The following is a 19,186-nucleotide window of genomic DNA, read 5'->3' as shown; positions in this document are numbered from 1 at the left end:
AAAAGCAGAGTGTCTGGTAAAAGCAGAGTTTCTGGTAGAAGGAGAGTTTCTGGTAAGCAGTCTGGAAAAAGATCTGGTAAAAACAAAGTGTCTGGTAAAAGCAGAGTGTCAGGTAAAAGCAGAGTGTCTGGTAAAAGCAGAGTGTCTGGTAAAAGCAGAGTGTCTGGTAAAAGCAGAGTGTCTGGTAAAAGCAGAGTTTCTGGTAAAAGCAGAGTGTCACGGTTGTCGTCTGGAATGGAGGACCAAAACGCAGCAGGAATGTGGAAGCTCATCTTGATTTATTTATAAAATATAGTGAACACCAAAATAATAAACAATGAAGAACTCACGAACAACAAGACAGTCTTGTAAGGCTCACACAGGCAAAACAAGAAACAATCTCCCACAAACACTAAACCAAACACATACCCATATATAGGACTCCCAATCAGAGGCAACGAGAAAGCACCTGCCTCCAATTGAGAGTCCAACCCCCCATTAACCTAAACATAGAAATACAACTAACTAGACTAAACATAGAAATACAATAACAAGGAACAGTGCCCAAAAAACCCGGAATACATAAATCCCTTCTACAAAAACACCACCCCGAACCACTTAAACCAAATACCCTCTGCCATGTCCTGACCAAACTACAATAACAAATAACCCTTATACTGGTCAGGACTTGACACAGAGTTTCTGGTAAAAGCAGAGTTTCTGGTAGAAGCAGAGTTTCTGGTAAAGTGTCTGGTAAAAGCAGAGTTTCTGGTAGAAGGAGAGTTTCTGGTAAAAGCAGAGTTTCTGGTAAATGCAGAGTTTTTGTTAAAAGCAGAGTTTCTGGTAAAAGCAGAGTTTCTGGTAAAAGCAGAGTTTCTGGTAAAGGAGAGTGTCTGGTAAAAGCAGAGTTTCTGGTAAAAGCAGAGTGTCTGGATAAGGAGCTGCCTTTGAAAACCTGACTGATTATTAGTCTACCCACATACTGTATGAACATCCCAGAACCACCTACACTGGGTCAATGTTATTACAAAGAATTACTACTTGACGTGTGATGCGTCCTTGCACCATGAAAAAGATACGTATTTGAAAAAAGCATAATTAACCTACACTAAAACAAAATCATAAAAAGCAATAATAATTCTCACAGATCCATTTTTTAACTAATTCAGTGATAATGTTTTAATACACACAGTATTGATTCATCATTGACTCAAGGTTTTCCATAGAGAAAGGCTCTAAGTAGCAATGTTGTGACCTTTTAAACGTTTATTCCAGTCTCTCCCGCTTATCTCGTCCTCACAGCAGCTGTCAATCAAGCAAGGAGGAGGGCCAATAAACCATTATCTTTAGACACTGTCACTAGAGCATACAAAGGCCCAATTTAAAATGAGCTATCGAAAGAGGCAGAGTGTGTGTATGTGTGTGTGTTTGTGTGTGTGTGCGAGCTATCTAAAGAGACTGTGAATGTGGGACAATAGCCTCAATACACTCCAGGATGTCATTTCAACAAAACAGCTCTCTGTAATAACAATGTTATTGAATTGAACAGGAACAAGGTTTTGTTAAAACCCAAGGGAGCCTGGACTTCAGTCTTTTTACACATTTTAGCAAGTCACTGTCTGTTCAAACATGACACGATAGCGGAGCAAAATGGCTAATACGGACACAGACTGAATTCAGGAATAAAATACTTCCAACTTGGATAAGGAAACACAAGAAATAAGGTAAAAACAAACTGAGAAACTTAAAATGTAAGTGGTTTGGAATGGAAAAAGTCACAATACTGGTGCTGTGATCCTTCTGTAAACTGTGTTGTGTCGTGGTTCTGTGATGTCGTGCGGTGCACTGATGTAGCGAGGGCCCTTATTCATTTTAGATGCATTATTCAGACTAATAAAGAGACTGGGGAGATAAACATTGTGTTCTGAAGAACCTGTGGCAGGGAGGACAGGGATCGGGCTGCCTGGTTGGATCTCAGTGTGTGGGAGGGAACAGAGAGACAGAACTACAGAGAGAGGAATTACAATTCTGCAAAAACTTAAGTTGACAAACTAAGGCTGGTAAGGAACAATTTAACCCACTATATCAGACTTTGTCCTTCACAGTACAGTCCAAACCCAAGATCACCGACCATGAAGTCTATTTAGGTCCTCATGCTTCATCATAATTCATTTAAACCAGGTGCTACTATCCTCCCATGCCCCCATCATCGTATTTTATACTGCGTGCCCAGCTCCAGCTCCATCTTGGGTTGGGCTGGTACTGAATAATGTAGGCTCCCCACATTTTCTCCTGTACAGAACAGAGAGACCACTGGTCCCAGAACTCTCCCTGACAGCCATTATCATGCAACACTGGGCAAAACACTCTGAACAACACCCCCCCCACACACACACAGGATAAGAGCAGGAAAGGTGAGCTGAGGACAGAGGAGGGGAGAGGAAGGGAGAAAGAGGAGAGGAGGGGAAAGAGAGGAGAGGACAGGACAGGAGAGAGGAGAAAGGAGAGGAGGGAGGAGAGAGGAGTGCGGAGAGGAGAGAAGATGAGGGGAGAGGAGTGGAGGAGAGGAGAGGAGAGGAAAGGAGAAGAGAGAGGAGAAGAGAGGTGAGAGAGAGGAGAGGAGGGGAGAGGAGGGGACAGGAGAGAGGAGAAAGGAGAGGAGAGGAGAGGAGAGGAGAAAAGAGAGGGGAGAAGAGTGAGGAGAGGAGAGGAGAAAAGAGAGGGGAGAGGAGAAAGGAGAGGAGAGGAAAGGAGAAGAGAGAGGAGAAGAGAGGTGAGAGAGGAGAGGAGAGGAGAGAGGAGAGGGGAAAGGGAAGAGAGGAGAGTGGAAAGAGAAAAGAGGAGAGGAGAGAGGAAGGGAGAAGAGAAGAGAGAGGGGAGAAGAGTGCGGAGAGGAGAGAAGATGAGAGGAGAGAGGAGAAAGGAGAGAGGAGAAAGGAGATGAGAGAGGAGAGAGGAGAAAGTAGAGGCGAGGAGAGGAAAGGAGAAGAGAGAGGTGAGAGAGGAGAGGAGAGAGGAGAGGGGAAAGGGAAGAGAGGAGAGTGGAAAGGGAAGAGAAGAGAGGGGAAAGGGAAGAGAGGAGAGGAGAGGAAAGGAGAGAGGAGAAAGGAAAAAGGAGAGGAGAGGACAGGAGAGAGGAGAGGAGAGGAGAGGAGGGAGAGGAGAGAGGAGTGCGGAGAGGAGATAAGATGAGGGGAGAGGAGTGGAGGAGAAAAGAGGAGAGGAGAGAGGAAGGGAGAAGAGTGGAGAAGAGAGAGGGGAGAAGAGTGCGGAGAGGAGAGAAGATGAGAGGAGAGGAGAGAGGAAAGGAGAGGAGAGGAGATGAGAGGAGAGAGGAGAGGAGAAAGGAGAAGAGAGAGAAGAGAGGAGAGGGGAAAGGGGAGGGGAGGAGATTTGAGAGGAAAGAGGAAAGGTGAGGAGAAGAGAGAGGAAAGGGGAGAGGAGTGCGGAGAGGAGAGAAGATGAGGGGAGCGGAGGGGGGAAAGAGGAGAGGAGGGTAGAAGAGAGGAGAAGAGAGAGGAGAGGAAAAAGAGAGGATAGAGGAGAGGGGAACGGATAGTAGGGAAGAGGAGGGGAGAGGAAAGGAGAGGAGGAGAGAGGAGAAGAGAGGATAGGAGAGGGGAGAGGCGAGGCGATTGGAGAGAGAAGAGGAGAGAGGAGATAAGAGGAAAGGAGAGGAGGGAAGAGGTGGGAAAGGGGATTGGAGAGAGATGAAGAGGATAGAGGAGAGGAGGAGGGAAGGGAGAGCACAGGAAAGGAGAGGAGAGATTAGGGTAGTGGAGAGAGGGAAGGAGAGGAAGAGAGAGGAGAAGAGAAAGGAGAGAGGAGAGGAGGGGAGAGCAAAGAAAGAGGGGAGAGATGACAAGAGGGGAGAATGGAGGAGAGGAGAGAAGGGGAGAGGAGAGAGGAGAGGAGAGGGATTGGAGAGAAGGGATTGGAGAGAGAAGAGGAGAGAGGATAGAAGAAGCAGACAAGAGGAGAGATGAGAATGGAGAGGAGAGGGGACGAGGGATGAGGAGAGGACAGGAAAGGAGAGAGGAGGGTAGTGGAGAGAGAAAAGGAGATGAGAGAGGAGAGGAGAGAATAGAAGAGAGGGGGAGGGGAGAGGTGGAGAGAGGTGAGAATAGGAGAGGGAACGAGAAGGGAGATGAGAGGGGATTGGAGAGAGGAAGGGAGAGGATAGGAGCGCTGAGAGGAGGAGAGAGGAGAGGGGAGGAGAGAGGAGAAAAGAGGGGGGAAGGTGATTGTAGAGAGAAATACGATGAGAGGCGGAGGAGAGATGAGAGAGCAGGGGAGAAAAGAGGAGAGGGGAGAGGAGAGGAAGAGGAGAAGAGAGGAGAGAGGGAAGGGGAGGGTTGGAGAGGAGAGTAGGGGAGGGGAGAGGTGGAGAGGAGGGGAGAGAAGGAGAGAGGAGGTGAGGGAAGAGGAGAGGGGGGAGAGGAAAGGAGAAGAAAGCAGAGGAGAGGAGAGGAAAGGAGAGAGGAGAGGTGATGAGAGGAGAGGAGATGGGGAGAGGACGGGAGAGGGGAGAGAAGATAGGAAAGGAGAGGGGATTGGAGGGAGAAGAGGAGAGAGAAGAGGCAGAGGAGATGAAAGGAGGGGAGAGGAGAGGGGATGGGAGGGGAGGAGGGAAGGGAAGGGGACAGGAAAGGAGAGGAGATGAGAGAGGAGCGGAGAGGAGCGAGGAGAGGGAGGAGGTTGGAGAGAGGAGATAGGAGTGGAAAGGAGAGAGGAGAGGAGAGGGGAGAGAGAAGAGGATATGAGAGAGGAGAGAGGATAGAGGAGAGGGGTTAAAAGAGGTTGACAGGCACGATACACTAGCACAGGATGCCGCGTGTTGAAACACCGCTTCCCATTCATTTCCATGGAAGGAAAGTGGTGAGAAGAGGAGAGGGCGGGGACCTTTGGGCGGTGCAAATGATCAACTTTTGCCAACTTTATGCAAATGACTTTCTTCAGCAAAGATGGCTGAAAATTGCAAAAAATGTTGACAGGAATGTTGACAGGAATATGTTAGTTAATATAGAGACAAACAATTTTGCATATTTTTTTCATCATGAAGTTAGCTTTCTAAATCACGATTTTTGTAAATTATCTGACTAGCTAACATTAGCCAGCTAGCTTTATGGGTGTTGTGACATGAGTATGAAATTGTAATTCTGGTTGTTAATGTTTTAGGACTCCTGATACAACCAGCAAACCAGGCTGTCGTCGTGTGAAACAGTGGATGTAAAGAATCTAGCTAGCTAATGCATTTACTGCAAATTGAATGTAAAATTTTGTAAGCTTGTCTCGATGATATTTGCCATGCAATGCAGATCGATGAAATAACGTAGCTAGCTATGTTCTTGCTTATTGTGCAGGGGAGGATAAAAATACCTGTATGCCTATGGATGTGTAGCTAGCCATCTAGCCGATCTGTGTATGGACCCAAACGTTTGTATTTCATATTAGATCAGAACCGAGCTATGAACCTCAGCTATCATAGCCAGTTGTATCAACTTCAAAACAGTCTGAATGACATTAATGAAGCCTATGGATTGAGTAGAATATAAGTAGAATATAAGTTGTGTATACATGTAGTTATTACCAGGCATGAGATCCCCACATTGTAGCATATCTAATACCAGGAGTATCAAACTCCAGTCTTTGAATGATGCTGTGTCTACATGTACTGTATGTATTACAATTATACACTTCAACAGTGTTTACCAATCCTGCTCCTGGGACATCAATGGTTACACATTGTAACTAATAGACTAGAAACAGGATTTAACTAGTTAAAGGCTGATTTGTAATTCATATATACTATAATAGAATTTAAAAAAACAGTACACTACACTTCCTATGCACCATGTAAATAGTCTAAAAGCAGTTCATCTCAATATCTAATGCCCTTCATCTGCATTGATCTGTTAAACACAGGATAGGTGTAGTACTTCCAACCAGTAGAGAATGTGAAATGCTTTATTGAAAGAAGTTCATTATCCAAGTGTTGTAAATACATACATGCATTATAAATATTAGAATTGTAATATTATAAGTACAAGTTCAATCTGTACTCCAATGCACATCTGTTGTGTATTATAAAAACAGAGGAAGAAAGAGGAGGTGGCGAGAGAGGTGTAAAAGCAGTGAGGTAGCGATGATGGGACTGGGGGTTGGCATCCTCTCTCACATCAAAACATATCTGCAGACGAGAGACAGATGGAGAGAGAGAGATAGCATGTTTAAGCCTTGTGTTTTTATTATTTATTCTAACACTGTCAGTCATCATAATCATTAGGAGGTGAAATGCAAAACTGACCGAGGATAATTAACTCTGGGACTACTGCATCTCTATCTGCATTTCAATGTAAAGCATCTCTTTAATAATACTTCCTGTTGACCTGACCAAGTGACCTCTCACCTCTGATCATGCTGTGCCCTCTATGTAGCCAGTTCAGATGCAAGAGTGGTTCACCGACACAGCTGATACAACCTAGAGGATTTAGGGAGAAGAGGAGAGAGGGATGAAGTGAAGGAGAGAGACTTATTGAGAAAATAAGGTAGTTAAAGAGACAGTGTTCAACAGGAATCTGTGTGTGTGGCCTCACCTGGTGTCCACACTTAAGTGACTACAGAGTACTTTATACTGAAAAACATGAACGGACACACGAGGACAAACAATACAGCGTAGTTATAGAAATAATGAAGTGTCTTACTATTCTCCATGGTTGGCCCTCTTGCCTATTCTTTGAAGGTGGAAGGAGCCACAGTTACACACCTGAGCCTGCTTACTACACAACACAATCCATCAATCAGATAGATACATGAGTGTGGAGGTATGGGTTATAGGGTGTCTAATTGTTCTACATTTTTTCAATATGGGTGATTTAAAATAGCCTGTTTTGTTTTTGTACAGACATCACACCCTTACCTAAACAGCACCCTCACCTGAGAAGTAGAAATCAAAAGGGAGAGAAACTGGGAATTGAATAACTGCAGTTGACATAGCTAAGTAAATGGAAGAATACTCTTATTGCAATGTGAATGGCTCTAAAAAGAGCCTTTGGTGGTGCATAGTGTAGTCTATGGTGTTGCCAGGGAACAGCGCCCTCTTCCAAGAAGTAGAAGGTGAAGATCTCCTGCACACTGATTACCTCTCCTGCCGCGTTGTGGACCCCATCCTTGAAACATCCTGCAGAGCAGCAGACTTCTCCTCTGGCACACGGGGGCGAGCTGCAGATCCCCTCCTGGTCCTCCTGTCCATCCTCATGAAGTTACGCAGGACACAGGTAGCCTTCACACACCTGAATTCCTCCAGGAGGCAGTCCCAGATGGCCCTGGTCACCCAACCTTGTAGTGCCCTACACGTTAACTGTAGGCAATCGTTTTGAAGGAATCTCCAGTTACAAAGTTATCTGTAGGAATATGGAAGACAATGTAATTATTAGACTTACACATCACCAGGTCATTGTGGATTACTAAAGTATAATATCCCTGATAACAAATCATGATAACATTGGATTGATAGATGCACGGGCACACATACAGTTGAAGTCAGAAGTTTACATACACTTAGGTTGGAGTCATTAAAACTTGTTTTTCAACCACTCCACAAATTTCTTGTTAACAAACTATAGTTTTGGCAAGTCGGTTAGGACATCTACTTTGTGCATGACAGAGTAATTTTTCCAACAATTGTTTAGAGACAGAGGGTCAGAAGTCTCACATACACTAAGTTGACTTGGCCTTTAAACAGCTTGGAAAATTCCAGAAAATGATGTCATGGCTTTAGAAGCTTCTGATGGGCTAATTGACATAATTTGAGGCAATGGAGGTGTACCTGTGGATGTATTTCAAGGCCGACCTTCAAACTCAGTGCCTCTTTGCTTGACATCATGGGAAAATCAAAATAAATCAGCCATGACCTCCAAACGCCTGAAGGCACCACGTTCATCTGTACAAACAATAGTATGCAAGTATAAACACCATTGGTCCACGCAGCCATCATACCACTCAGGAAGGAGACGCGTTCTGTTTCCTAGAGATGAACGTACTTTGTTGCGAAAAGTGCAAATCAATCCCAGAACAACAGCAAAGGACCTTGTGAAGATGCTGGAGGAAACAGGTACAAAAGTATCTATATACACAGTAAAACGAGTCCTATATCGACATAACCTGAAAGGCTGCTCAGCAAGGAAGAAGCCACTGCTCCAAAACCGCAATAAAAAAAAAGCCATATTCAGTTTGCAACTGCACATGGGGACAAAGATCTTACTTTTTGGAGAAATGTTCTCTGGTCTGATGAAACAAAAATAGAACTGTTTGGCCATAATGACCATCGTTATGTTTGGAGGAAAAAGGGGGATGCTTGCAAGCCGAAGAACACCATCCCAACCGTGAAGCACGGGGGTGGCAGCATCATGTTGTGGGGGTGCTTTGCTGCAGGAGGGACTGGTGCACTTCACAAAATAGATGGCCTCATGAGGAAGGAAAATTATGTGGATATATTGAAGCAACAACTCAAGACATCAGTCAGGAAGTTAAAGCTTGGTTGCAAATGAGTCTTCCAAATGGACAATGACCCCAAGCATACTTTAAAAGTTTTGGAAAAATGGCTTAAGGACAACAAAGTCGAGGTATTGGAGTGGCCATCACAAAGCCCCGACCTCAATCCTATAGAAAATTTGTGAGCAGAACTGAAAAAGCGTGTGCGAGCACAGAGGCCTACAAACCTGACTCATTTACACCGGCTCTGTCAGGAGGAATGGGCCAAAATTCACACAACTTATTGTGGGAAGCTTATGGAAGGCTACCCGAAACATTTGACCCAAGTTAAACAATTTAAAGGCAATGTTACCAAATTCTAATTAAGTGTATGTAAACTTCTGACCCACTGGGAATGTGATGAAAGAAATAAAAGCTGAAATAAATAATTCTCTATATTATTCTGACATTTCACATTCTTAAAATAAAGTGGTGATCCTAACTGACCTAAAACAGGGATTTTTTACTAGGATTAAATGCCAGGAATTGTGAAAAACTGAGTTTAAATGTATTTGGCTAAGGTGTATGTAAACTTCTGACTTCTACTGTATGTGTAGCATGTGACAATATCAGGAACAGATCAAGGATAGCGTCACAAATTAATACATAAATACCACACGAAGCTTGATGATGAGTTGATCCTTTGAATCAGATGTGCAGTGCTAAAGCAAAAACAAAAATGTGCACCCCTTTGAGTCCCCAGGACCAGGACTGAGAACCACTGCTCTTCATTGGGACCTCTTCCTATGTAGACAGGCTTTCATAGCCCTCTTAATCTGAGGACAGAAAACCTCATAAGGAACAGACTTCATTATAGTCAAATTACACCGCACTCATGTTACTATGATCTCCATCCTCACTTCTAGGGAACTACACAAAAGGAACTACACAAAAGTACCTGCCCTATCCAGAATAGTCTACGCTCTCACTTTGACAATTGGGGCTGCTATCCTAGCCAACTAGCTAGCTCATTTGAGTTAGCCTGCACTGTAGCTAGTTAGCTAATAATACATCGTTTTTTAAAAACATTTTTGAAATGTATTTACTTACTTGAATAGGTTCTCCCAGCCATGTGGACAACTGGAAACAGGGCAGCAAAGTTTGTTTGTCACCAGAGCGTTTTAGAGGATATTACTATTGAGTTACGTACCCATTTAATAACCAGACCTTCATACAAACTTCGAACATGCTGCTATATGCTGCCATGTCGAACATGCTGCTATATGCTGCCATATGCTGCCAGCACGCCCACAAGCGAGTCACAATGGGCGGCCTTAGCGGCACGCGGCAGTTTACCGCTATCTAGTGTACATGCACCGTGAGAGAGGAGAGGGGTGAGAAGAGAGAGCAGAGGATATGAGAGAGGAGAGAGGAGAGGAGAGGGGAGAGAGAAGAGGATATGAGATAGGAGAGAGGATAGGAGAGGGGAGAGAGGAGAGGCAGAGGAGAAGAGAGAGAAGAAGAGAGGAGAGAAGAGTGGGGGAGGCCAGACCGGAGCACATAGAGAGATGAGGGAGTGTTTTTATCAGATCTGAATTCAACAGCATTTGTTTTCTTTCAGCATTCTTTAAGTGTTTGATTGAGACTGCCTGGTGTGCCAGGTGGGAGTGTTTTGCACTTTTGGGACTAATCCATTATTTCCATTGCGCCAGGCAAGCTCAATCAAGTTCAGCTAGAATATTTGCAAGAAAACAGATACTATTTGAACCTAGGTCTGGTGAGAGGGCTTGCCCAAGGCTATACAAGGGAGATGAGGGAGTGTCCTTGAACTTCAGATAAAATGTACCCTCTAAACCATCAGATCTGCCTTTGAGGTTGGCATGAAACGATGTGGGGTTGGATGGAACAGTAATTGGATGTGGAGAGATATGGAGTGGGTTGCCAGATTTACAGATGAGAAGGTTCATATGATCACTGGTCTGCTGGTGCCTCAGCTTGCCAGGTGGGGGATATGGAGTGGGTTGCCAGATTGACAGATGAGAAGGTTCATATGATCACTGGTCTGCTGGTGCCTCAGCTTGCCAGGTGGGGGATATGGAGTGCGTTGCCAGATTGACAGATGAGAAGGTCCATATGATCACTGGTCTGCTGGTGCCTGAGCTTGCCAGGTGGGGGATATGGAGTGGGTTGCCAGATTGACAGATGAAGGGTTAATAAAACTATCCCACCAGGTCACCTGTGTGCAAATGAAAGACAAGAGGCTGGTATCTGCTGTGATGTGAAGCAGCTAGGTGGAAGCATCTGTTGGTGGTTGCCCCTGTTAGGCATTCAGGGGTTGCCCTGGTAGCCATAGGCGAGGGACTATTTTCTCTCCAATAGGTTTTGATTAGGGAGGATGGGGGCTGATGAAAGAGGTGTGCCTCAGGGTGAAAGAGGGAAGGTCTCCTGGATTCGCTCTCTCTACCTCCTTCCCTATTTTCTATATCCCTCCCTCTCTCTCTTTTCTACTACATCACTCACATGCCACTTTCACCCCCACCACTTCCCTTTCTACCGCTAACTCTCTCTACCTCCCTCCCTCTCTTCAACACATTTACACTTTTCATCCCCATCACTCTTTCTACCTCTCACTCAATTTCTCTCTCTCTCCACCCTCTCCTCTCTACTACATCCCCAACTGTCACCTCTCTACATCCTCCACCTCTCTACATCCCTCACCTCCATTTCCCTTTACACATTTGTTCTTCCTCCATCCCTCCTTCACACCCTCCCTCCCCCTCTCTCTCTTCCCTCTCCTTCCTTCCCTCTCTCCCTCCTTCTTTCCCTCTCTCTCTCTCTCTCGGGGTGTTTTCGGCTTCATCTGTGATCCACACCTTATGAATTATTCAATGTGCAACACAGTTGGGGGTGAGGAGCCGCACTCTCACCATTTGCGCACACACACACACACACACACACACACACACACACACACACACACACACACACACACACACACACACACACACACACACACACACACACACACACACACACACACACACACAGCTCAAATACACACCTCAGCAGAGACCTTTCAAACAGCCGATGCATAGACGCTCATTTGCTAAAGGTAAGCAGTGCCTCGAACACTCACGATTTGGGCTAAAAGATGAAAACCTGTGTTCAGTGAGCAGTAAGGACACGTTTTATGATAAACTACAACCCAGCACTAAGGAAGGGCAGCGAACACAAGGCAACCAGCATCTTATCTTTCGAGAAACAGCTTGAGGAACTAGTTCACTGACCAGGGGCTTGAGCAATGACAGAACACAGCTATCACAGATTCTGAATGCAGTTAAAGACAGCAAAGCAAAGGCCTTCTCTGAACAGATAGAGAGGGACCAAAGACTGACAATATTGCATGGCTATTATTTTACACACACACACACACACACACACACACACACACACACACACACACACACACACACACAACAAAAATACTTTTGGCAGTGTGTATCATCCTCTCACAGAAGACCTCAATAAATGTTTTGTTAAAAAGTATAACATGCAATTTGTTATCAGGATTCACTGTATCTTTTGGAAAGTCTTTGTCAGTTCCTCGTTCTCTGTGCCATGTGCTTTCCCTGAAACACACACACCTAACAAGAGGGGTAGTGAAGTGGGGGAAGGGAAGTGTGGATGTACCACGCCCTATCTCAGTCCTCCTCTGCCACAGAATGGTGTTACATTGCTCTCCTCTGTCAAGTGGAAGACACACACGCACGCACGCACGCACACACACACACACACACACACACACACACACACACACACACACACGCACACACGCACATGCACACACTGCACACATTTCAATCTAATAAAAAAGAAGACTATTCACCAGACTGTGCATTGAAGGGAATTACATGATTTATATCAACTCAATGACTGCAGATTGATATCAGACCAATTGGAAAGCCCCGGCAGGGAAGAGGGCTCTAGAGAGTTCTGTCCTCAGAGTACCTAGCGAGCACCTGAGTGTGACAAAGGAGATCTCTATGGCTACAGTCACCAATGCTGCAGACTGCAGTGCACTTAACAGACAGTCAATGGCTGTAAAACTCCCAAACGATCTCATCATCAGGGCAGCATTTTACAAACAGGTTTAAACAAGACAGCTTTAAAGGGTCATTCATCAGATCTTTTAATATTGTTTAGTTTGGCATGTGGTTTAGATTTACGTAGTGCTACTGAACTGTAGATAGAATAGTCCTTCTTGTTTCTTGGAGTGCTGGTGGGTGTGCGTGACTGCGTGCGTGGTTGCGTTTGTTTGTTGTGCATCGTTGGTAGTGTTTTTGTCATGCGGTGCGACCGTGGTAGTGCCACACCCTGTTGTGTTATCCACACAGTCAACGTGAGGGATGTGTTGTGAATGCAGGAGGGAGGGAGGGAGGGAGGGAGGGAAGAAAAGAGGAGAGAGAATGGGTTTGTTCTGACACCCAGTGTGTGACTAGGGGAGTTGTTACTTTCCTCCTGTGATGCTACTGAACATGTGAACCCTCCTCCCTCACACACAACCAGCGGGCATTACACACACACAGACGCTCGTAAGAATATGAGACAGTGCACTGCACATGTATAATACGGAACAGCACACACCCGATGGTATTAAAGCACACCAGAATACACACACACACACACACACAAACACATGCTCACAGCGCACCCCATGAATATTCATAGAACACTAAACCCAACAGCACTGCAAGTTTGGGCACAGAACACATACCGTTATCACATTACACATCAACATACAATACATCCACTTCCTCTCAAAGTATCCCACAGAGAAAGAGTAGCAAACTGTAAAAAAGTGTAGTAGAAAAACAATAGGAAAAACACGTTGGCATGGTTACCTCTTTAATCAGTTTTCACAAGATTTACTGGCGTCCAGGGTGTGTTCATTTCACAAATCAATCTGGCACTGAATGTCTTGACGAAAAATCGAATTACTCCGTTTTATTTCAAATCACTGACAGCCGCAGTGGCAACTGCCAAGATACTTTCAAGCTCTTAGACAAGCATCTGGGTCATTGCCATCCAGAACATCATTCATTTGTTTCTACCAAACAACATTTCTGTTTCGTTTCCTACTACAAACAAACTACCACTACATCCATTCCTCAACAGTCTGTTGTATTTTGTAATGGCAGGAGCAAATGAAACTACTAAGGAGAAACAACCAGAATAGAAGCTGTGATCCACATATTGATAGCTAAAGGATGGACATGTTTGAGACTGACTACCTTGTGCTGCACATGATCCCTGATCTACAAATCCCCTTGCGCGCACACACACAAGCACGCACACACACATCACACGCAACGTCACGGAGACACAAAGATTTGATGATGCTCCACATGGACACTCAGGAAGAGAGAAGCTGCTATCTGTACATTGATGCTATAGGAGGTCTGCAGTATGTCTATGTGGCATTTCAGGAGGCAGGTGGCAGATTATGCATTAGTTAAGACTACACCCTGCTGGTCCTATCTCTGGTAATTGCTTTTGGAGGGGAGGGCTAAACAGCCATTGATCTTAAATCAATAACCTTAGACCCTTTTACGTGTGCTTCAGCCCTGAGCCAGCATTAGTAGGGGGCAGATCTACAGTTCTATACATTATAGATCGATCTGGGGCGGCGGGGGGGGGTGTTAGCAACAAACATTAGGATTTTGTTTTTAGGTGATGAGGAAAGCATTAATATCGCTATTAACAGAAACAGTAACTCATCTAGGAAAGTTGATCTTATTTCTAGGGAGTTGTCTACGTGACAGGTTCCTCCTCATCTCCAGGTTCTCTGTAGACCGCTGCTACCTCCTACCTCCAGGGTGTCATTACACTGACAGTCCAGCACCAGCTTTTACATGCGGTGGACCTGGGTCCTTGACAGGGGAGGAGGAGGTGTAGCTGGAGCACTGCGTTTGTTGCATAACAGCTGCGGCAGTCTAGGGCGGTGTGGGGCGAGGAGGGGGAACGCCCAGACGTTAGCATTACCCAGCCCAGGGTGTGGTCCCATGCAGGAGCAGATGTGGGACTGAAAGTCCGTTCTAGTACTCTCATCTTCATCCTCCAAACAATCTCTCTGTTGTATGATCCAGGACGGACATTCTAAATGTTAAATGCTCGTGGTTCACTAACTGCTTATTCTATTAATAATAGATGCAGAGGTTAATAAATTCACTTGTGACCAGAATGGTAGCCTAGCGGTTAAGAGGTTGGTCCAGTACCCGAAACGTTTCTGGTTAAAATCCCCGAGCTGACTAGGTGAAGAATCTGCTGTTGTGCCCTTGAGCAAGGCACCCCACCCTACTTTCTCCAGTAAGTTGCTCTGGATAAGAGTGTCTGCTAAATGACTAAAATGTCAAATGGATGGACCTTTCCCCACAGAGTATAACTTTCAACAGAAACCTATTGAATTTCCCACTTTATGCTGACTAGACTTCTTGCTAAGATATTGTATACGAAACATACTAGTTTGCCTTTCAACTGAAATGGTGCATTCTCTTCCTGTACTATATCTATGTAATTGATAATGAGGTCTGGTGTACAGCCCATACTGAGGAGTCTGGGGGATTCTGTACGAAGGACTGCAGTGCAAGCTCAGCAGGTGTGCCACAGAAGGGGATCTGATAACCCCCTCTTCTTCCCCCTTTTCTCTCCTCCCTGTAACACCAATCACATTGCAATAAATCACCTTATTCAACAGAGGTCCCCCCAGCTCACAGGGTGCATCCAAAATGGCATCATATATTGTCACACCCTGATCTGTTTCACCTGTCTGGTGCTTGTCTCCATCCCCCCACCAGGTGTCTCCCATTTGTCCCCATTATCTGTGTATTTATGCCTGCGTTTTCTGTTTGTCTGTTGCCAGTTCGTCTTGTCCCATCATGTCTTACCAGCGGGTTCCCGTGTTTCCTGTGTGCTAGTTTTAGTTTTTCCCAGGCAGTCCAGTTCTGACCTTTCTGCCTGTCCTGATCCTGCGTGCCTGCCTGCCTGCCGTCCTATACCTGCTTGACTCTGAATTGGATAACGACTCTTTGCCTGCCTTGACTTCCCTTTTGCTGAACGGATGATCTCTGCATGTGTGGTTCCCACCGCGAAGCATGGAGGAGGAGGTGTGATGTTGTGGGGGTGCTTTGCTGGTGACACTGTCGGTGATTTATTTAGAATTCAAGGCACACTTAACCAGCATGGCTACCACAGCATTCTGCAGCGATACGCCATCCCATCTGATTTGCGCTTAGTGGGACTATCATTTGTTTTTCAATAGGACAATGACTGAACACACCTTCAGGCTGTGTAAGGGCTATTTGACCAAGAAGGAGAGTGATGGAGTGCTGCATCAGATGACCTGGCCTCCACTATCACCTGACCTCAAGTCAATTGAGATGGTTTGGGATGAGTTAGACCGCAGAGTGAAGGAAAAGCAGCCAACAAGTGCTCAGCATATGTGGGAACTCCTTCAAGACTGTTGGAAAAGCATGCTAAGAGAGTGCAAAGCTGTCATCAAGGCAAAGGGTGGCTACTTTGAAGAATCTAAAATATATTTTGATTTGTTTAACACTTTCTTTTGGTTACTACATGATTCTATATGTGTTATTTCATAGATTTGATGTCTTCACTATTATTCAACAATGTAGAAAATAAAGAAAAACCCTTGAATGAGTAGGTGTGTCCAAACTTTTGACTGGTACTGTATATACATTAAAATACAAAAACACAGTCATGGGAAGCACAAATACGTCACAAATCACCCAGAAAAAAAACAATTACATTCCTCAACTAAGTCCCCAATCAATGTTTTAAATTGACCGAATGGCATCAGAACATCAAGATGAAATGTACACTACCGTTCAAAAGTTTGGGGTCACTTAGAACTGTCCTTATTTTTTAAAGAAAAGCACATTTTGTGTCATTAAAATAACATAAAATTGATCAGAAATACAGTGTAGACGTTAATGTTGTAGAAAAAAAGGCCAGCATCCCGGAGTCGCCGCTTCACTGTTGACGTTGAGACTAGTGTTTTGCGGGTACTATTTAATGAAGCTGCCAGTTGAGGACTGGTGAGGCATCTGTTTCTCAAACTAGACACTCTAATGTACTTGTTCTCTTGCTCAGTTGTGCACCGGGGCCTCCCACTCCTCTTTCTATTCAGTTTGCGCTGTTCTGTGAAGGGAGTAGTACACAGCATTGTACGAGATCTTCAGTTTCTTGGCAATTTCTCACATGGGATAGCCTTCATTTCTCAAAACAAGAATAGACTGGCGAGTTTCAGAAGAACGTTCTTTGTTTCTGGACATTTTGAGCCTGTAATTGAACCCACAAATGCAGATGCTCCAGATACTCAACTAGTCTAAAGAAGGCCAGTTTTATTGCTTCTTTAATCAGAACAACAGTTTTCAGCTGTGCTAACATAATTTAAAAAAGGGTTTCTAATGATCAATTATCCTTTTAAAATGATAAACTTGGATTAGCTAACACAATGTTCCATTGGAACACTGGAGTGATGGTTGCTGATAATGGGCCTCTGTACGCCTATGTAGATATTCCATAAAACATCTGCCGTTTCCAGCTACAATAGTCATTTACAACATTAACAATGTCTACACTGTATTTCTGATCATATTGATGTTATTTTAATGGACCAAAAAATAGCTTTTCTTTCAAAAACAAGGACATTTCTAAGTGACCCCAAACTTTTGAACGGTAGTGTATTTTGAATTTTGTTCCAGCAATAGGGTGTATTAAAACTAAAAGCTGATTTATTTAAATGCTGACATATAATAGATCAAATTGCTATGAAACTGTTGAACCATGTTAACACATACTGACGTGGTTTTGGCCAAATCTAAAGCAATAGTTACAGATGTAATTTGATCACTCTTTTGTTGCTGAAAATGCACACTAACACACGGTTATATTAACAGTATTGCACTTCATGTAGACTACTTTCGGCCAGCTAATAGCCTAACCACCGATCAAGCAACATTATGGACTAAACGCTCAAATCCTGTTGCTGCAGGATTGTTTTGCTGTGACTGAATATAGATCAAATTAAGATCGTACACCTGTATGTTATTCCTTAAAATAATCAATATCTTAAATGAAATCTCTATGTACAATGTCCTTAGACAAGATGACTAGTCTGGCTAAAGTCAGATAAGCAGTGTAGAATATAAGAGGATATACAGGGATTAGTGAAGGACAAAGATTCCCATCAGAAATCTTGCTGGGAGAATGATTGAACACAGGCTGCAAGAGCATGAATCCTTGTGGCTCAAAAGAAAGAGAGAGAGAGAGAGAGAGAGAGAGAGAGAGAGAGAGAGAGAGAGCGAGAGAGTGTGTGTGTGTGTTGGCCACATTGTAAAGGGGTTACCATGAATTGGACAGTAATTTACAGCCAGCTCGGTGGCAAGTAAAATTCTGTATTTAATATTACTGTACACCGACTGTAATATAAACATGGTATCAAAGCAAGTACTGTGTAATGACACACAGTACAATATCGTAAAATGTACATTCTCACTCACGGGTGCAACAAATATACACTGCTCAAAAAAATAAAGGGAACACTAAAATAACACATCCTAGATCTGAATGAATGAAATAATCTTATTAAATACTTTTTTCTTTACATAGTTGAATGTGCTGACAACAAAATCACACAAAAATAATCAATGGAAATCCAATTTATCAACCCATGGAGGTCTGGATTTGGAGTCACACTCAAAATTAAAGTGGAAAACCACACTACAGGCTGATCCAACTTTGATGTAATGTCCTTAAAACAAGTCAAAATGAGGCTCAGTAGTGTGTGTGGCCTCCACGTGCCTGTATGACCTCCCTACAATGCCTGGGCATGCTCCTGATAAGGTGGCGGATGGTCTCCTGAGGGATCTCCTCCCAGACCTGGACTAAAGCATCCGCCAACTCCTGGACAGTCTGTGGTGCAACGTGGCGTTGGTGGATGGAGCGAGACATGATGTCCCAGATGTGCTCAATTGGATTCAGGTCTGGGGAACGGGCGGGCCAGTCCATAGCATCAATGCCCCTCCTCTTGCAGGAACTGCTGACACACTCCAGCCACATGAGGTCTAGCATTGTCTTGCATTAGGAGGAACCCAGGGCCAACCGCACCAGCATATGGTCTCACAAGGGGTCTGAGGATCTCATCTCGGTACCTAATGGCAGTCAGGCTACCTCTGGCGAGCACATGGAGGGCTGTGCGGCCCCCCAAAGAAATGCCACCCCACACCATGACTGACCCACTGCCAAACCGGTCATGCTGGAGGATGTTGCAGGCAGCAGAACGTTCTCCATGGCGTCTCCAGACTCTGTCACGTCTGTCACATGTGCTCAGTGTGAACCTGCTTCATCTGTGAAGAGCACAGAGGGCCAGTGGCGAATTTGCCAATCTTGGTGTTCTCTGGCAAATGCCAAACGTCCTGCACGGTGTTGGGCTGTAAGCACAACCCCCACCTGTGGACGTCGGGCCCTCATACCACCCTCATGGAGTCTGTTTCTGACCGTTTGAGCAGACACATGCACATTTGTGGCCTGCTGGAGGTCATTTTGCAGGGCTCTGGCAGTACTCCTCCTGCTCCTCCTTGCACAAAGGTGGAGGTAGCGGTCCTGCTGCTGGGTTGTTGCCCTCCTACGGCCTCCTCCACATCTCCTGATGTACTGG

At 44.7% G+C, this 19,186-nt stretch overlaps 1 long non-coding RNA gene across 1 annotated transcript; it reads right to left on the bottom strand.

The window, feature by feature from the left end:
* Positions 1 to 5,931: 5,931 nt before the first annotated feature.
* LOC106564635 (uncharacterized) lies at positions 5,932 to 9,880 on the bottom strand. The gene is made up of 5 exons (XR_001319508.2): positions 9,562 to 9,880; positions 9,126 to 9,287; positions 7,122 to 7,382; positions 6,389 to 6,460; positions 5,932 to 6,169 (listed from the first exon to the last, which is right to left on the bottom strand). It is a non-coding gene; the product is annotated as an uncharacterized lncRNA (long non-coding RNA).
* Between the last annotated feature and the right edge of the window lie 9,306 nt (positions 9,881 to 19,186).

Source organism: Salmo salar, chromosome ssa12, assembly GCF_905237065.1.
Source record: "Salmo salar chromosome ssa12, Ssal_v3.1, whole genome shotgun sequence".
NCBI classification, from domain to species: domain Eukaryota; kingdom Metazoa; phylum Chordata; class Actinopteri; order Salmoniformes; family Salmonidae; genus Salmo; species Salmo salar.
The sequence above is the reverse complement of the archived record's forward strand: the minus strand, read 5'-3'. Positions and strand labels throughout refer to the sequence as shown.